This window comes from Notamacropus eugenii, chromosome 4 (genome assembly GCF_028372415.1).
Source record: "Notamacropus eugenii isolate mMacEug1 chromosome 4, mMacEug1.pri_v2, whole genome shotgun sequence".
Lineage (NCBI taxonomy): Eukaryota > Metazoa > Chordata > Mammalia > Diprotodontia > Macropodidae > Notamacropus > Notamacropus eugenii.
The window spans coordinates 172,723,886-172,744,162 of NC_092875.1; the positions used below are offsets into that span (position 1 = coordinate 172,723,886).

Below are 20,277 nucleotides of genomic sequence, written 5' to 3' on the forward strand. Positions count from 1 at the left end.
TTCTGTGTTTCTAAACTTTTTCTGTATTAGCTGCTGCCTTCTGCACGCCATCTGTGGCTTCTGCAAAACTCCCCCCAAATTCTCATTTAATTTCTTATGTCGACCTGCAATATACTGAAACCACAATGGGGAAAGTCAAGATGTGAAAGGGATAACTGTATTCTCAGTGGCTCCCTCATAGTAGGTACTTAATAAATGTTTGTTCAATGACTGACAATTACAAATTACTTTCCAGAATTTTGCATAACCAATAGCTCCTCACCTCTGTAAAGAAGGGAGGGAGGTATATATTCTCATTTCTTATTCAGGGATGATTCAGTCATTATAATTACAGAAAGTCCATTTTTGCTTTTAATTTTTCCATTATAATAGGCACTGTGCATATTGTTTTTTCTGGTTCTGGGTATGTCACTCTCCACCAGTTCATATAAGTCTTCCCATGCTTCCTTGAATCCTGACTCTTTATCTTTTCTCATTTGTTTAATCATTCCCTAATTCTTGGACATTTATTTTGTTTCCAGTTTTTTGCTATTATAAAGTCTGGCTCCTCCTCAGCACATATGCCTAGCAGAAGGATGTCTGGTTTCATGAGTATGGACATTTTAATCACCTTCTTAGCTTAGAATATAACTCCTAGAGAGCAAGAATTGTTTCAATTTCTTTTTTAAACCTTTGTGTTATCAGTGCGTAGTTAACGCTTAGTAACAACTTGACTGATAATTCAAAATTACTTTGCAAAATGGTTAGACCACTTCACAGCTCTACCAATAATGTATTAGTTTGCCTCTTTAATTATTGCCATATTTTGTCCTCTTTGCCAATTTACTGGTGTGAGGTGAAACTTCTGTTGTTTTCATTTGCCATTCTCATTATTTACCTGGAATAATTTTTTAGAGTCCTGCTAATAGCTTGCAATCCTTTTGAGAATTATTTGTTCAGATTTTTGACTACTTAGTGGGGAGTCTTGTGGCTGATTTTCTTTAAATCTTAGAAATCAGCTAGTTAGCTAAAAGGATAGAAAGAACATATATTAAGCACTTACTATGTGCTACTGGACTATGTGTTGGGAATACAAATGCAAGCAAAAAGAGAGTCTATGCAGAGGAAAGAGAACACAGGAAAGATAGATGAAAGCTTGGCAGGGAGGTGGGGGAAGAGAAGGAGGAGGGCAGGAAGGTACTGATTGGCTGCTGTGCTTACACACGCATTTCTAAAACCCTACACCCAGCTTACAACCTTCCATTCTTAAAACAACACTGCACTTCTTTATTTATCAAGTGACCATTGGTAGGTTTCTTCTGTATCCTATATCAAACAAAACCAAGATAAAACCTGGAGGAAAATTTAGATTCACAGGGATAAGGTCTTGGTAATGAGGTAATGAGAAGGGGAGTCTGTTTCTTACACTCCATTGTCTTAGAGGTCCTTTGGGACTTGTTTTAGTGATAAGAAAGATTGGTAATTAGCATATCTATTGTCAGCACAAACATAAGTGTGTTAAGGGCAGCTAGGTGGTACAGTGGATTGAGTGCCTGGCCTGGAGTCAGGAGGACCCATCCTCCAGAGTTCAAACACTGTCTCAAACGCTTACTTACTTACTGTCACTTAACTCAGTTTCTTCATCTGTAAAAATGAGGTGGAGAAGGAAATGGCAAACCACTCTAGTATCTTCGCCAAGAAAACCCCAAATGAGATCATGAAGAATCAGACATGACTGAAAATAACTGACAAAGAACAAGTGTGTTAATAATTCCCTCTTAAAATCCTGTCTTCACTGTTTACTACTTAGAAAACTTCTATAAAATAATGTCTCAATAAGCTTATGCCTAAGCCCTTGTTCTAATAACTACAAATTCTGAAATAAATTGGTTTCAGATTACTGATGTTTTTGTACATGCTTTGAAAATAAGAGCCAGGAATCAATCATTCAAAGAAAAGAACCTAGAATATTTTAAAATGCAATCCCAAACCATTTCATTATCTATCTCTCCTCTCCCTTTTCCCTTCCTCTCCCATTTTCAGTTAAGAATTTAGCTACATGAGACCTTGGCTCAAATCCTAGTTCTGTCTTTGTCATCTTAACTTTCTGGATCTCAATGAGTGGGTTGGACTAGATCTCAAAGGTCCCTTCCAACTCCAAATCATATGAGCCTATGATCTGACTGTAGTTCACTTATGTCCAATTTTTCCTAACTGCATTTGGGTTGTTTTTTTTTAAGATATTGGAGTAACCACTGCCATTTTTTCCTCTAGTTCATTTCACAGATGAGGAAACTGAGGCAAATAGGGTTAAAAGACTTGCCCAGGGTCAAACAGCTAGTAAGCCTCTGAGGCCAGATTTGAACTGGGTGGATCTTCCTAACTCCAGGCTTGGGATTTTAGTTGGGACTTAAAAGAAGCCAGGGAGGTCAGTGGTTGGAGAGGAGGAGGGAAAGAATCGCAGGTATGGGAGAAAGCCAGAGAGAATGCCTAGAGCTGAGAGATAGTGATTTTTCGTGGAACAAACAAAGGACCTGTGTCATTGGATTAAAAAGCACAGGGCAGGGAGGGAAATGTACGAAGACTGGAAAAGCAGGAGTAGGCTAGGTTAGGAAGGGCTTTGAATGCCAGTAGTTAGTATTTCATCTTTGAGACTGAGCAGGGAAGTGACATGACCAGACTTGTGATTTAGGAAATTCACATTAGTGGCTGAATGGAGGACGGATTGGTATGGGGAGAGACTGGAAGCAGGCAGACCCACCAGTAGGTAATGGCAACAATTCATGCATGAGGTGATAAGGGCTTGCACCAGAGGGATGACAATGCCAGAGGAGGGCAGAGAGAGGTTGTAAAGGTGAAACTGACAGTTGTTGGCAATAGTTTGGATGTGGTGGGATGAAAGAGAGTGAGGAATCCAGGATGACTTCTAAGTTGTGAGCCTGAGGGACTGGGAGGATGGTGGTACCCTCTATAGTAATAGGGAGGGTTAGGGGGAAAGATAATGACTCCGTTTCTTTCATCTGCAAATTTATGATTCTGTGCTCTAAAATTCAAGAATTATTCATCTGGCAGCCTTGAATGTTAAAAAAAAATTTTGGATAATTATTTCCATATTATTAGTTTCTTTTGTAAGCCTATGTAGTTTGTTTTATGCATTTTTTGAAGTTTTATGCCTTTTAAAATATCATTTTGAGAAGGAGTCTACAGGCTTCACCAGACTGCCAAACAAAAAATGGTTAAGTACCCCTGGACTAGATGAGTTCTGGTCTCCTCTTGCTCTAAAATCTCTGATCCTACTAAAGTTAGTTAGAACCAAGCTGGTATGATCCCTATTACAATTTTCAGGGAATAGGTGGTCAAGACATCAAGCAATTGATTCTGAACCAAGTGCAATACCATGTAAGCCTATGATGAGAGAGGCAGGAAGCTGCCATGGTACCTGAGTATAATGTCAAAGAATCCTAAGATTTTAGCAGTCATATCCTTCTGTGAGTTGTTTATACATCTTCAACTTGGGGGAAAAAACATGACACAAACTACTTATGAGCTGTCTCAATGTTTTCAGGAAAAATCAAGAGGCTCCATCCACACTTGGGGATATGGAATAATTGCTTTGTGTCACATGCAGGCAGTTTTTCTTCACCACCCCCTGCAGTGCAGAATTAAGTTAGAGAAGAATTTCTCCTTACAATGTTTTTCTAGCTTAGCTTTAGCCATAGCCCCAGTGCTATCTATCTGGCAAGAGTGTTTAATTACTTTAAAGAGGCTTTCTTCCCATCTGACCTGGCAGAGGTATCATCATATTGGCTAAGTAATAGCCATTATTCCCTTACAACTGGAATGTTTACTTATTGATTAGTTACACTATACATAGGGACTTTCCCATGTAGACAATTTAAAACTTCTATGCATGAATTTACAAACCCCACTTTGAGAAAACCTCCTTTAGGAAATCTTCCCTGATCCTCCTCTCCTCCCCTACCTTCTTTTCCCTCCTCAGATTTTCCTAGAATATTTTGTAGATTTATTCTATAATACTCTATATTTTGTATCCTACTTATTGATGTATATGCCATCGACCCTATAATAGATGACAAACTCGTAGAGGGCAGATATTGTGTTGTTTTTTAATTTATGTATTCCAAGTGCATTACACCCAGCAGGTGCCCAATAATTTTTTAAATTGAATTCCAAATATTTTTTCTCCTAAAAAAAGAACTATATAGAGTTTATCCAAAAGAAAACTTAAGGACATGTCCCAAATGACACTCCAGCCATCATTCTCATCCCCTCCTCCACCACTGGTACTTAAAGCTCTGTCCTTAAAACCACCCTGGGCTTTGACCTTGTTGCGCCCAGAACCAGTCTCCAAATCATAGCCTGGACATTCAAAACCTCGGCTCCCCTTTTGTTTCTCCTCTATGTATTGTCTTCTCCAATAAGAATCTAAACTCCTTGAAGGTACCCCTAGGAACTACATAATAAATGCTTTATCATTCATTCATCAATCAACTGTCCCTAATATCTTGACAATGGTGTCATTCAAAGTAAGGAGAGCTAGAACCAAACTAGGGCATTCAGAAGGCCTTTCTATCTCTTTAAATTCAAAAGATGGTGAGAATACTGGCACATAGGGATCAAAATCTCTGAGGACCCTGTATTTTGAGAAACTGAAAAATGGTCCATTACTTTACCAGCTTAATCTTTGGACTAAAACTTCTAAAGTACAGTATTTATTTTTTGAACAACTGTATCTGTGATTTCATCCATAGAGGAAGCTCTAGGTGAAGATTTCCCTTATCAAAGCAGATTGGTCCCATTTTCATAATTTATATTCTTAAAGAGTTGCCTGAAGAGAGTATTTTGACTAGGAAGAATTTAACTATTCCTCCAGAAACAGAATTTTTAAAAAATCCGGACTAGAATATAGAACACCTGTTCTAGTATTCATAACAATTAAAGTTATTTTGTTCAGCATTCTATTCCATTTTGCATTCAAAGAGTCCCTTCTCCAGCTCCCCCAGCTTGAATCTGGTGTCTGAGGCAAAGAAGAGGGAGTGTTTTTAGTGACGCAAAGGGTAGTTTTCGCTACCAGGTCCCCAAGAAAGCAAAGATTGATATAGGCCAAGTTTTTACTTGCTGAGAATCCTACCCTCCCTGTCAGTCCACCTGTCCCTCCCACACCTCAGAGACCTTACACTACATCCTTGTGTGACAAGAAAACCTGGGTCTATCTCTCCCCAAATGCTGCATATCCCAAAATTACTTATCTTCTTTCTTTCCTGCAGACTCCTTCTTCTCCCCAAATTAAAATTTCTACTCCTATCAGCTATTTAAATACAATAAAAAATTTAATAATCAGCTACTTTACTCAGAGGACCATGATAGGAGACCCCTATGGATATACAAGAATATTTAGAAGAAAACAGGCTGGGTGGGTGTCTCAAGGAACCCCCTGAGTATACCCTTGAGGACCTTACAGAGAGAGCAATCAGATTTATCTGATTAAAGTCATTCATATCACATTTGATCTTCTAAGAGGATTTATATTGTTAAAACATCATTTTTTATTAACCCATTGAGTTAACAAGATGAGATTATATCTTTTTTGAATTTTAAGGCAACACACACAACAAACAAATGTAAAACTAATGTGATATTTAAGTTAACAATAATAATTTTCTCATTACTTTGTAAGATGTAAGAAAATTTCAGTGAAATTTTAAGCTTTGTTAGCTTAAAACTGCACTGAAAACTTTGGGATATCTTGTATCACAAACAGAATAATCCTAGGGACTTTCCTGCTCCCATTCCAAAGAAAGGAAGTTTGGTAAGCAATGACCTTTGAGTCAGAAGATTTGATTGGGCTCAAGATGCAGTTCAACATTTAATTAGCTCAGTTTCCTCATCTGAATGATTTTACACATACACGCGCACACACACTTGTGTCCAATGGTAACCATCTGTAGGGTGGGGTGGAGGGAAAAAAAAGACATTTACATGATACTACATACTTATACATATATATACACACACACATATATATGCACTTAATACACATGAAGAAGTTTACATATTATGTTATATATATATCATATATTTAAGAGGAATAACATGTTGTACATAATAGATTTGCAATTTCACATGCAATCATTTTTTAAAATTATACTATATTATGGAAATGCTTATTTTATTCCATAAATTAAAAACAAAATAAACAATTTTTTAAAAAGGTACTGATTTATTCTTCAAGTCTTGGTTGACTCAGAAGACTCATGGTTCAGATTGTTTATGCCATCTCCTCATTGCTTGACTACAGAGAAACTGGAAGGGTTATCAGATGCTTACCTAGATGGATGCTCTTGATGGGAACTTTATTCAGCCGAATCAACTCAAAGAGTTCTCAGTGCTTGTTTCTGTCAAATATCCTTCTGCTATGGCAAATTAAACTCTTGTTAACTGTAAATAACCTATGGATATATTTTTTCCCACACTTAGGCGTAATCTACTGAAGACCTACTACACTAACAAGGACCCATTAACAATTACTTTTTGAGTGGGCCTTTCAACCAGGTGTGAATCTACTCATTTATGTTACCGTATAGTCTGCACCTTTGCATCTGCATAAGAACAGCATGAAATGTCTTATCTACACCTCTTCAAAATATAAGTACAGGTAAATTTTATTTTTAGTTTGCTTTTACTTAAAAATTTAGTTTGCCAAAAACGTAAGTCAGGTAAGTCCAGCATGACCCATTGATGAAGTTCTATTGGCTCTTTGTAACTTGCTTTCTTTTCTAGGTTTCATCTACTATCTCTTTAGTAGTATTATTTTAGAATTTCCTCAAGAATCAAAGTCAGTGTCACTGACCTTATAGTTTCTAGAAATTATCTCTCTAGAAAAAAGGGACATTTGCCCTTCTCCAGTCTTGTTGGACCTCCATTTTCCCTGATCTTTCACAGATATCTGATAGCAGCTCAGCAATCAAGTCCCAATTCTTACTTGAGAATATACTTCACCTCAGCCAGGTGACTTAAATTCATTAAGCACAGCTATGAGTATTCTATTAAAATCTCTTGACCTTTACATAATTTTTGTTTCATTATTTCTAGCATAAAAAACCTGCCTTTCTTGTCAAAGAAAACAAAAACAAGAGAAAAACACGAACAGCTCTGCCTTCTCTGTCAGTTAATGTTATCTTATCCACCCCAGCAAAAGGTTCATTTCATGATCTTCCTTTTTTTCTTGGTTTAGGTACCTCCCACGGCTTCCTCCAGCCCCTTCATTTTCCTTGGCTACCCCTCATGAGCCTCAGTTCATTTTCAGCTTTGGTGTTTTTGACACTATTTTTATGGGATGCTTATTATTCATCCTCTTTCAATTTGCCCTGCATCAATCATGTATGTGTACTTTTGTGTGTGTGTGTGTATTAGAAAATCTGACCTGCTTGGATTATTCCCCTGTAAATCCATGTTCTATTCAGAAAAATCCCAATTTTCCTTCTCATTAAAATTGATTCCCCTTATTTCTTCAGAATTTTATTGAACACCTTCCATTGCTGCCATTCTTGTGGACATTAAAAGGAAAAAACAAAGCACATTACCTCTTTCCTTTCTCTTTTTCTCTGTCCCTCCCCCCTTCTCTCTGTCTCTCTCCCTGTCTTTCCTTCTCCCCCCATCTTTTTCCTGCCTCTTTCTGTCTCTTCCTCTCTCTCTTTCTCTCTCTATTCCCCCACCCCTCCCTCTCCTTCCCCTCTTTAAAATGCGTGGCTTCAGATTCTTGGCAGCTCTCCCTTGGACTTTCAGAGAGCAAAGGCTGGCTGAAACCACACTGTGAAGGGCCTTAAATGTTGCACTGCAGTGTTTTTATTTTATCCTAAAAACAAAGGGAACCACTGAAAAATTTTGAGTGGGGAAGTGACACAGGTAGACATGCTTTAGGAAGATTATTTTGGTAAGAGTATGGAGAATGGAACAGAGAAGGGAGAGATTAGAGGCAATGCTGTGAGTATAGTAATAGCTCCCTAACTGGTCTTCCCTGCTTCAGAGTGTGGCTCTAATCACACCTTTTTACCCTCAAATTTCCCTGTGACCCAGTCAGGAAATCAAATTTGACTCAGTTTTGGTCAGTCCAGCTTTGAAAATCATAGTCCCCTCTTCCCCAACTATTTCTGTTGTACTTCGCAAGTCTAGCCCACCAAAATGAAAGTGGTGGAACTATGGAAACTTGAGAAAGATGGCACAAGTTACAAGGTCATGAAAGCAAAGACTGTTTTATTTGAAGACATATAGGGGAATACCAGGGAAACATTTATTTAAGGAAAGGTGGCATGGAATTGAGGATAGAGACAGATAAGCCTTGAAGCAAAGAAGACCAGGATTCATTCAAGTTCTGCCTTTGACATATACTGACTGTGTGAACCTGGCCAAATCATTTAACCTCAGTACTCTGGCCAACTTTCTAAAACTATGATTGTCAGAGATCGTGCCAGCCTTCATTGGTAGAAGATGTTTTTCCACCAAGGAGCTCCCTATATCAAAGTAATCAGGTTCACTTCCTATCCCACCATTTGTCTACCTCTTCTTCCTCACCTTCCTTTGCAAGTGACCAATGCTTTTCTCTTACATCCTCTCATCAGACCTAAGATTCGATAGCTATCAGTCATTAATAATTTAGCGTGAATCAATTTCAAAGATTAAGGTTGGGTCTCCTAGATATCTAATTCTCAATCATTCAATAACCACAAGTAGTAGAGGTTGAATTGGCCTAGAGGGGTTATCCAAAGAAGTCTGGGGGCTCGTCTAGGAATTTCTGGGACCTCTGGGCACGTGATGACTCCGTGTTTAAACTTTCTGAGGGTGATGAATTTCCAGACTGTTTCCAGTCATGTGATGACCCTCTAGTGAAAGAACTTGTTGCTTTGGTAATATGAAGAAAAGCGTGAGCACCACTTTGGTCATCCCCCTTCTCTGTAAAAGGGCCAAAGAGCATAGGGTGCTGCACTTCTTAGAAGGAGGGTTTCTTAAAAAAAGAGAGAGAGTTTTTTGTTGGCTTCTCTTCCTTCACCCCTATAGATGAAATCTAGTAAACTGAGACTTTCAAAGAAGTCATCTTGCCCCAGTATCATGATAACTACTCTCATGCGGCAGCTAGTTTAGGGAGATTCCATTAGGAAGCTTGCTCCTTGGGCCTTGGTCCCTTTCCTTTGTACTACTTTCCCAAGCAAGGGACCAAGCTTCAAGCTTCAGGTATCTACACTTAAAGGCACCCTTACTATGCATATGAGAGGTTCACAAGTCCTAGATCCATTGAGTGAAGCTGACTGGCAGGAAGGAGATGTTCACCAAAGAAGTTCACTACCACCACGACTCGCCAGAAGATAGAGACATTGCAGAGCTGAGGTGAAATGTAAAATGCCTAATCAGCAGTTCTTCAAATTCCTTTGTCTTGAGGAGGTTTAGGTATAAACCTCCTAACAGATTCTAACAGTCTTTATAAGTTGCTGAATCCTCATTTTAAGTTGTTACCTCAATGTGTACTCTGAGTCTTTTATGGTTGGCATTTGTTTTGGATGTAGCAATAAATACCTGTCCCATACCTGACTCATAATGTATACTGACTGCCTGCCTAGATATTGAGCTTTGAATACAGTGCCCTAGTCCTTTGTGTGCAAAAATGGTTTCTCACTGTCAGGCAAGTATTGCACAGTCATTTTTAAAATGCCTAATATGGCCAAAAGTACTGTGCCAAGCAATGGGGGAGATTCAAAGATAATTAAGTTCCTTTATATGTTTTCTACATTTGTTTATGGGCTCTTGTGATTCCTTCTCATTAAAATTGATTCCCCTTATTTCTTCAGAAATCCTTCACATTTCATGCATTTTCAGTGAGGTGCTTGTTGAATTGAACTAGATTGAAGATTATGTCTCCAGCCTTTGTAGAGCTTCCAGCACACAGTTCGGTAGCTAAAGCAGCCTACACATTAGCCAACTGTATTGTTTTCCACTGAAAATACATAGTATATCAGCTGTCTCATGTATATTAAGTAGTCTACTGCGGTACTAGTGTAGGAACCTAATGACCATTTATTCCACTGAATCCATTTATGGGAAAATGTTCTGGAGTGTTAAAAAAACCCAGACTTTTGGGATACCACACTGGTGTATAAATTGCAGATCACCCATGCTGCTTTGTAATCTAATGTGTTCGTGTCTTATCTCCTCTGTGGCTAGTTTATAAGCATCTTGAGTTTAGGGATCTCACAGTATACATCTTGGTATCTCCCACAGAACCAGGTGCAGCATCTTGTACCAAATATGTGTTCACTGTTTAACTATCAGTGCCAAGTACAGCACACATGAAGTTAATCTAGGAAAGGTAAAACTTAAAAAGAAAACTGTAATAATTAATATCAGAATCCCATTGCACCTGTGTCTCAAACTGACATATTCTTGGCTCCTGAAGTCTACACCCCCCCAACTCTGGGCTGCTGGAGGGTAAAAGGATACCAGCTGCTTGCTGCCTCCATGGCTATGAATCATCCTCTCTGCTTTTAAACACTTGCATGCCTTCATCTGGATTCCTCATTGTTGAGTTTATTTGAGGTTAAGTGATGCATAAAGAGCACATTATGCTTACATTAGATGGCCCAGGAGCAAAACTGATTTTAATAACAAACATTCAGAGGAATGGATGACTCAGGGAATTACCTACAGCTCAAGTCACCTGAACAAGACATCAGGCCTAGGAAAATACTGTCGCCCTTTATAGGTTATCTAGCACCATGCTCTGTGGTCACCGGCACAAAGCTGCTTTTACATCATATGCCAACACAGAAAATTAAAACAGGTGGAGAAAGCGAACAGCTCTCTAGGATATTGGAAGGAGATGAGAAGCCTCAGCTTGTATTGACTTTGCATATGAAGCAACCAACCTAAGGAACAGGGGCCATTAAAGTCTTGGAACTGTGGCCTGATTCAAGTCCTAGTTACCCAAATAGCTATGATACGTGTGTGTGTGTGTGTGTGTGTCTCTATCTGTGTGTGTCTGTGTGTATCTGTGTGTTACCAGGTTCACCAAGACATAGTTACTTCTTTGTATCTTGGTATCTCCAAATCTGTCCTTGAAATCTATCAAGTAGGCTGGGCATTACTTCTTTTTTTTAACTTCTACTTCTTATACTGATGGAATTTTATCAGAGAATGTTAAAACATTTCTCTGTGGTGCCCTGTTGACTAAGAAGTCCTAGAATTACTGCAAAACTTTGAGATAAGATACTTCAACACTTTGAAGTATAAAACACATTCTTGAATTACATTCTTGAATGTTTTCAGCATTCCTAGAGTTGATACTAAATTAGATCATCTCATTGTGCACTTGAGAGGATTTTGTTTGTTTGATTTTAACCCAGAAAAAATATAATGTTCAATAAAGTACAGACCCTTGAACTTGGAACATAAACTGTCATGATGGGTCCATCCAGGCCAATGGACTGTGGCCATGGCCAGAATACTGTGTTCAGTTGTTGGTGTCACATTTTGTGGAAGAACATTAATAAACTTGAGCACATCCAGTGGAGAACCTCAAGACCTTGCCATATACAGGAGGAAAGTTCATGATCAAACAAGGGAAAGAGAAGATTACAGAATACAGATAATTTAAATTGCAAAAAAAGAGAGAGAGAAGTGTTCTAAACAAAATTAAAGCAGCAAAAATTAGAAGGAAAAGTTAGCTGGGCAAAAAAAAAGTCTTAGAGGCAAGTTTCTCTGGTAAAGGTCTCATGTTCAAAATACATAAAAAAGCAATTCAAATTTGTAACAAGGACCATTCCCTAAGAGAGCAAGTGGCCAAATAACATGAGCAGGAAGGAATTTCAAAGGAAGAAACTGAAGATATCAACAGCCACAGTCATATAAAAACACTAAACAATTATAAATCATTAATAGAGAAATGCAAATGAAAACATTTTGGTTCTACCTCACACTTCTCAAATTGGCAGAAATGACAAAAAAATGCATAACAAATTTTGGAAGGGTTGTAAGAAAACAAGCACATTAACTAACTATGAATGGGTCTAACTATTCTAGGGATACAACTTGGAAATATACTCAAAAAGTCATTAAACTGCACATACCCTTTGACATAGCAGTACCACTTCTAGACCAAAGAAGCAGCAAAAAGGCCCCTATGAATAAAAAATGTTTGTAAGTAGCTCTTTATGTAGTGGCAAAGCGCTAGAAATTAGAAGGGTGCTCATCCTTTGGGGAACGGCTGATCAATGCAATGGAATATTTTTGCATACTAAGAAAAGATGAATTATGAATTCAAAGAAACTTGAAGAAACTTGCATGAACTGAAAAAAAAACCAGCAGAACATTTGACATAATGACAGCAACACAAAGGAAAAACAACTTTGAAAGACTTTAAGAGGTCTGATCAATGTAATGACCAACCACAATTCCAGAGTACTGATAATGAAGTACCTCCTGCTACAGTGGGAATGCACTGAGGAAGGGGCATGAAACACACACTTTAGATTAAGGCCACTGAGTACATTTGTTTTGCTTAACTACACATATTTGTCATAAAGGTTTTGTTTTTTCTTTTTTTCCAGTGGGGGTGGGATGTAGTAATAAGGTCTACCCCACAATGAGAAGGAAAGGGAGAAGGCCAGAAGGGCTCAAAGGCAAACCTTTGAAAGTTAAATGCTGAACTTTAAGCTTGAATAGCTAGAAACTTCACGAAGACTTTGGATCTACCTTCCATGAATATCTTTGAAAGGAAATCTATTTAGAAGTGGCTCACAGAGTCACACTGGTCCATGCACAGAATGTGAAATCTGGAAGGTGGTTAAGAAATAATGTAATCCATTTTATAGATGAGCATGGCATCTTCTTGATTCTTCATCAATACTTCTTAAACTAAAAGTTTCTGAACATGCAACGACCAAAAGTTAATTCAAAATCAAATGTATCAAATATGAGGTGTTTCTGGCAGGGTTTGCCCATGTTGCATCAGGTAACTTTATGGCAGCCCTCGTTCTGAACACAAAGCATGTGCTGCATATGCCCTTGGGCCATGTGACCCCAATGCTGCAGAAAAGCAAAAGGGGGTTCCAAGTGAAAAACGTTTAAGAAGCCCTGCTCTAAAACAAAACTATTAAGGCCAATAATATGTCAAGATTCTTAGAGATTCTTTTTGGTTCATAGTTGAAAATAGAAATTCATCCTTGCAAGAACAACAATAAAAGAATGAAACTGAAGACTGGGTGTTTTTCATGACCAAGTTTGGCCTGAGGAAAAAGCTGAAAAAATTCACCCCCCTCCCATCCTTTCAGAGGTGATAGACTACGGCTGTGGCATATGGCGGGGATACTCTCAAACAAAGTTGAGGTGTTGATTGATTGTATTGCTTTGTTTCTTTTTAAATCTTTTTATATGATACAGTTTGCTGGGGCTGGAATACATTTGGAAATGAAAGTGATATAAAAAATTTCAATAAAAATTTTAGAAATTAAAAAAAAGAACTTTGCTATTGACCTTAAGGCAAAGGTTGATCGCTGTTTTAGCTTACCCAGAAGAGTAAGTTATCCTTTTTATTTTGGTCTCTAAAAAGTGACTAATTATATTCCCTCCAGGAAATGTCACATGGGAGTAGGAGAAAGAAAATGCAAACATCTGGGTTCTACTCCCCAACTCTGCCACTAACTAGCTGAGCTGAGCAAATCACTGAACCTGCTTGCAGCTTTTTCACCTGTAAAATGAAAGAATTGTCAGTCTTTCTATTTAAATTCTAGGATTCTATTTTGTACCCCAGGCATAAGCTTGCTCTACAGAATTAGAAAAATTTTCCTTAGGTGAGTTATAGAAACATCACAGGGGCAGGGGAGGGACTTGTTACATTTCACTACAGACCGTTCTTTTTCAATTCTCTTTCATCCTCAGCTAAATCCAGAATAGATTCCAGTTCAGATCCCTTGGACCCTTTCAACAAAATATCTTTTTATCTGACTTGCTCGTATTTATTTTGTTGGGGAAAAAAATAAAACCTATCTCCACAAAGCTGCATATTTCTAGATCTCCAACTACTGTACCAGTCTAAGGCCACCACAGATGTATTTTCTTTACAGAGAGTTTCCTAGTACTTCACCATAATAAAGACTACAGGTGTTAGAGAACAGTGCTAGACAAAAATCAAGTAATTACATACAAGGATATTCTTGACAAAAGAAAGCTTATCTGCAATATCATTAATTATTTAAATCAAAGTTAAAAGACCTTTCACAATTCTTACCAATTCCACTGAAAGACCTTAAGTGAATTTAATTTGAACCTGACCATTTATACATATGTTCCCAAAGGCAAAATTGGCTTTTAAAAAATATGTCAAATGACTATCTTGCTTATATTTCCTTCCTCAGAAATAGGAAATTTAGAAAATGGACCCCATGTTGTACTTACAAAAACCTAAAAGCCCAGGACTGGGAAGATAGTAGACCGGACTAGGGGGTAATTCTTCATTTTCTATTGAGTACTACTTCTTTTTTTAGCAGGGAGAAACTGGGAAAAGAGTAATGTTTCTTAGAGTTGTTTGCATTTTCCAGTTAGTCCCCTTTCTTTTCCCCTGCAACCACTCCCTAGAACCTCTACCCAACAGCCACCTGGATCCCTTTAGTTTATGCAATTAGAATTTGGCATACTAATGAGATGTTTGGCTCACCTCATTTCTGCCTTCTGGTTTCCCTGGCTTTCTTCAAGTCCCAGCTATGAAATCTCACCTTCTACAGGAAGTCCTTCCCCAATCCCTCTTAACTCTAGTGTCTTCTCTCTCTTGATTATTTCCTATTTATCCTTCACATTACTTGTTTGTACGTGACCATTTGGATGTTGTCTTGTTCATTAGATTGAGAGCTCCTTTTCCCTTTCTTTGTACCCCAGTACAAAGCACAGTCCCTGGCACATAGGAAGTGCTTAATGTTTACCGACTGATATCACTGACATTACCTTCCATTCTCCTAATACTGTAAGCTTTGAATATCCCTCGTCCACAGAGAAGAATACTGTGAATACTCTGCAGAGTGGTTTGAGGATGCATCAAAACACAACTTGTAAAATACTCTCCAGGGGTTCATTCTCACTGGATCTCAGAGCTTCCAGCGAGACAGCCTGATGAATGTTTTCCACTTCCAAAAGCCAGCAATATTTGGACATTCGTACCTTGTTAGATTCTCTTTCTGATCAAAAAAGTACAATTCTGTGTATGTGTGAATGCTGTGTATGTACGTAAATATTTTTGTATGTTAATTTGGTATTAAATACAAAGCATAATTGGAATGTTCATGTATTTTAAGAATGTATGGATAGGGACTGGACTTGTGATTTCATACACCTAGGGAAGGAACCTTCAGTTAAGAAAACTTTCTTTTCCATTGTGGGTTAGCACTCTCTGTAAGTTATAGTCAGAATTGCCCAGGGCACTAAGTTAAATGACTTGCCTAGGGCGACTCTATCTCTCTCTCTCTCTCTCTCTCTCTCTCTCTCTCTCTATCTACCTCTCTATCATCTATCTATCATCTATCTACCTCTCTATCTGTCTATCTACCTACCTACACATCTTTTTTCCCCTTTTTTGAGAGTTCACACTTACACAAATACTAGAACTCCTCTGTCAATGAACCTTGGAAAGGTAATCTGGTTCCCTTCATTGCCTCTGACTCTGTCCTTCATCCTAAACCCCCATTTCTTTAGCCACCATTATTAAATTCACTTATCAAATATTCATTGATTACCTATGATGTAAAGAAATTGTTCCAGGATCCAAAAAAGAATGTCAGGTCCTATCTTCATGCAAGTTAATATCTAGTTGAGAAATAGCCAGAATATAAATGTAAACAAAAAATGCATTAGAGATTTCACATGTCTTATTGGGGAGGAAAGAGCAAGACTATTCTCTAATATCCAAAAAGTTTTAAATTAAATTTCCTAACTCTCAAGTCTCAGGTACCAAACCATAAACCCTAATCCCTGGTCATTCTGCTTTAGATGCCCTCAAAATAAACATTACTGTCCTTTCATTCCTGCAATCTGGAATAGAATCTTACATGAAATAATCTGCTGTAGCAAAGGGTAGCTCAAGTAGAGTACATATAGCTCTCCTTGTACCATATACAGGAAGTTCGTAATTCTGAACAAAATACAAAAAATCTTATTGATGTATTATTCAATGATAACCACAATGGAGGATTGGGCAAACCAAATGACACTTTTAATACTTCCTGGGAAAGGTTCAAGTTTAACAAGACTATGAAAAGTTTGAAAGTATAGATCATCCCATTTATTAGAATTAGTTTTCTTTCTTCTATTCAGAAGAAAATCAACAAACATTTCTATGGTTTTATGTCTAATAGTCAAAGTGAATGTCCAAGGTTAAAAAGAGTTAAGTCAATAAGTCTGAAAACTGATTGACTTTCTGAACTGTTAACCAAAGAATTTTGCAGTTAGAAAATTTTCAAATGTAAGAAAAGTGTTTTCTCCATACCCTGTTTGATAGAAGTGAAAACTATTCAATGAAGGAAAAACTCATTTTTTTCATATTTTAAAAAATATCAGCTAAAAACTTTTTAACACAATTGTAAAGACTGCCAAAGTGACAAGAATACAGCATTAATAAATTAATGCAAATGCCAAAGGAGTGTGTGAAACAAGTAAGGAATAAGGAAAACTTCCCATGTGCATACACAGAGCCATTCTATCCAACAAAATTTCTTTGCTGCATTTTCCTAAACCCCTTGGGGCTGGAGGAGGAGGAGGAGGCAATTCTCAGAAAACCTTTAAAACTCTATTAGAAGTCTGTACTTTAACCTGGGTGGGTAGGGTTGTTATGGAAGAAGTTTTAAATCAACCAATTAATAACAGAAACCAAAGCTAACTCAACTAAATGTTTGCTGACTAAAGCAAAAAAGGGAAAGAAACAGCTCACCAAGTAACTATAAGGGAAAAATTATTCATTCCAAGGTCCCTTTTTCCCTCACACTGGACTCCCCAGGCCTTAGGAGCAAAGACCAGAGGCAGATGCTCACAAGAAAGGGCTTAAAAGAGGTTCATCTCATACAATACAATGTCTCTGAATCTTAACTCTGGTCAACTATAATAACAGAAAATGACAAAAACAGGGTCATTTAAGATCACACTTTTAAAAGCTTCAAATATATCCCACAACTAAGGATAATCCCATGGGGGTAAGAAGAATTTAGAAGAAAGTGTCTTCAACATTCTTTTTGTCCATGTTTTTATTTAGATATATACATTTATCTATTTGAATTTCCATTAGCTGTCATGAACCACTGACTCATAAACCATGCAGTCACTATGCTCTGTACTTCTTAGGTAGGAGGTCAGGGAAATAGCAAGAAGAGAAAGCTAGGCAAAGCCTAACTCTGAAGTGTTGTCACTAATACACAAAGGGGACCTCAGGGACGAGAAGTCATCTAAGAGGAGAGTGGCTGCCCATTACTCTTCTGTTGCTAGACAGGTCAAGGAAAAAAAAAGTTCCATTTCCAAATGAAAGTCTACAGCTGACAAGACACATGCATGATTAGGCTGACTCAATCATAACTAGTTGCTGTCCTTTGTTCTTGAAGAAGACCAGAATGACATCACCATGATAAAGTCAAGTTTCAATGTGTCTGACTGTGGCTGATCACACCTACCAAGGTAGGATTCAAGATTAGGGGCAGCTAGGTGGAGCAGTGGATAGAGCGCCAGGCCTGGGGTCAGGAAGATGCATTCAAATCCAGACTCAGACACAGGCTATCTGTGTGACCCAGGGCAATTTACTCAACCTTTCTTTCTCACAGCTTCTTCATTTGTAAAATGAGCTGGAGAAGGAAATGGCAAACACCTTTGCCAAGAAAATCCCAAATGGGGTCACAGAGTCAGACATGACCGAAACAACTGAACAACAGGATAAGATTAAGTAGGATCTTTTATTCTCTAAAACTGTCTAACTAGACTGTTAGGCATGAGCTTATCTTCTAAAGGATAGACATCTCATAACAACTAATGAAACTATCTCACCTAAGTATTACAAGCTAGTGAGTTACAAGTATTACAAGGCAATAGCCATTTATTTATTAACACCTTCTATGTGCCAAGCATTAAGTGAAAGTCCCTGCTCTCACATTCTAATGGGGGAGATGATATGCAAATAGCTTTGAACAAAGACAGTATGTACAGGATAAATTGGGGATAATCTCAAAGGAAAGACACTAGGTTTAGGATGGTCAAGGAATATTTTTTTGGCAGAAGGTAGGAGTTTAGATGAGACTGGCAGGAAGTCTGGAGGCAGATATGAGGAAAGAGAGAGCTCCAAACATGAGGGACAGCCAGTGAAAATGACCTTACTCAGGAGATAGAATGTTTTGCTTCAAGGAACATCAAGGAGGCCAAAATAACCGGACTGTAGGATAAATGGAGCAGGGCAAGGTGTAAAAAGATTGGAAAAGTCAGAAGGGGCTAGGTTATGGTGGGCTTTAAAAGTCAAATACAGGATTTTATGTTTAATCTTGAAAGTACTAAGGAAGTACTGGAGTTTATTGAATAGTGGTTGGGTGGGGTGGTGAAATGATGAGATCTGTGCCTTAGCACGATGAATATGACAGCTACATGGAGAGTGGACTGGAGTGGTGAGAGCCTTGAGACAGTGGTGGCAACCAGAAGGTTATTGCAATCGTACAAATGAGGGCATGTGCCAGGTTGGTCACAGTGTTAGAGGAGAGAAGAAGGTGCAAATGAGAGATGTTACAAAGGTAGAAATTATAAGACTTGACAACTTACTGGACCAGGAGATGGTGGAGAGTTAGGAGCTGAGAATGACTCATAAGTTGTGGGTCTGGGTGAGAGAACATGAGAGGGCAATGATGTCTGACAGTAAAATAGGGAAGTGAGAAAGAGAGGAAAGTTTAGGAGAAATAAAATGAGTTCAGTTCTGGATATGTGGAATTTAAGATGTCTATGGGACATCCAGCTGAAGATATCTGCTAGGCCATTGGTGATCAGGAGGTTGCAGTTCAGGAGGGAAGTTAGGGCTGGACAAACAGATCTAAGAATTACATGTATAAAGATGGTAATTAAAACTATGGGAGTTACTGAAATTACCAAGCAAAATAATATGGAGGGAGAAGAGAGAACGGCCCAGGACAAAGCCTTGAGAAATACTACAGCATGCCAAACTTTTGAAAATAACTTCATATATCATTTCATGTGGTATGTGTAAAGCTAAATCAGGATACATATTACTGTCCCCATTTCATATATGAGGAAACTGAGGCAGTTTCCTAAAATAATATATAATAAATGATATATAACTTGTCATTTATAACTTGTCAGAGATTGCAAAGCAATTACATTTTAGCATTAAGGCTGGAAGCAATCTCACTCTTCTTCTGGCTTTTTCTACTGTATCATGATATTATTATTATGCTTTTCAGAATATTAGGCATATACTGCTTGCTTGGGGGACATTTCCAATATACTACTTATAGAAGTAATATTTATTTAGTCTTTCAACAAACACATATTCAACAAAGTGGAAAATTAAGATCACATATAATAACATCTTTATCAATTATCTTGTTATTTCAGGAAAAAGTAAGATTTTTGCCTACATTATTTTAGGTTATGTGTAAATTCTCCATTTCCTTTTCTATGTTTGGACACACAAGCTTCATAATGGCATGCCAAACAAATGAAAAATAGTCTAAATGCATCTGGGTATGTGTAGCTCAACCTAAATGTTTTCATTTTTTCTCAACATTTTTGCAATGTGGCTGGTTACCAAAAGTGCTTCAACAAGGCATAAAAGTCAGGTGAATTCAAGCAGTACAATCATCAGGGATTCCCAACTTCCCACTCCAAGAGTGTCATGAATTCCTTAAAAACTGTCCAGGGTCAAAATTCCCTTAAACTTACAGTATTTTTTCTTTGGTAGAGATGGGCAATAGGAACCAAATAAGCAAAAGTAACACGTTACTTCTGGGGATCCTGCATAGGATAAGTCAGTATGCTGGAAGTCTCAGAAGAACAGGTTTCAGCCAGCTTTCTGCAATACCATGCATCAAAATACAAACATGTCAGCTGGCTTTGTTCCTTACAATTGGTCTTACCCAATGGTCTCTCCAATCACAGAGAAGAAACAAGAGAAGAGAGGAACACAAGAAAGGTAATATTTCTATCGAACAAGGAATTAGTTACTCAAGAAGAAAACAAATTCCACATGTGTTTTGGGGGAAGGGAAAGAGG

The 20,277-nt window shown here is 37.9% G+C and overlaps 1 protein-coding gene across 5 annotated transcripts in view; it reads right to left on the reverse strand.

Annotated features, from left to right (window-relative positions):
• The window catches only part of SLC22A23 (solute carrier family 22 member 23), a 254,170-nt gene that overhangs the window by 204,417 nt on the left and 29,476 nt on the right, over nt 1-20,277 (reverse strand). For 2 of the 5 annotated variants that reach the window (XR_011965868.1, XM_072603692.1), the window contains one exon: nt 1,596-1,724. The exons of 2 other annotated variants lie outside the window; for them this stretch is intronic. The gene's annotated coding sequence lies outside the window, so the exon portion shown is untranslated. Of the gene's footprint in view, nt 1-1,595; nt 1,725-20,277 lie in introns of those variants that run through there. One more of the 5 variants, XM_072603693.1, reaches the window with a different exon arrangement.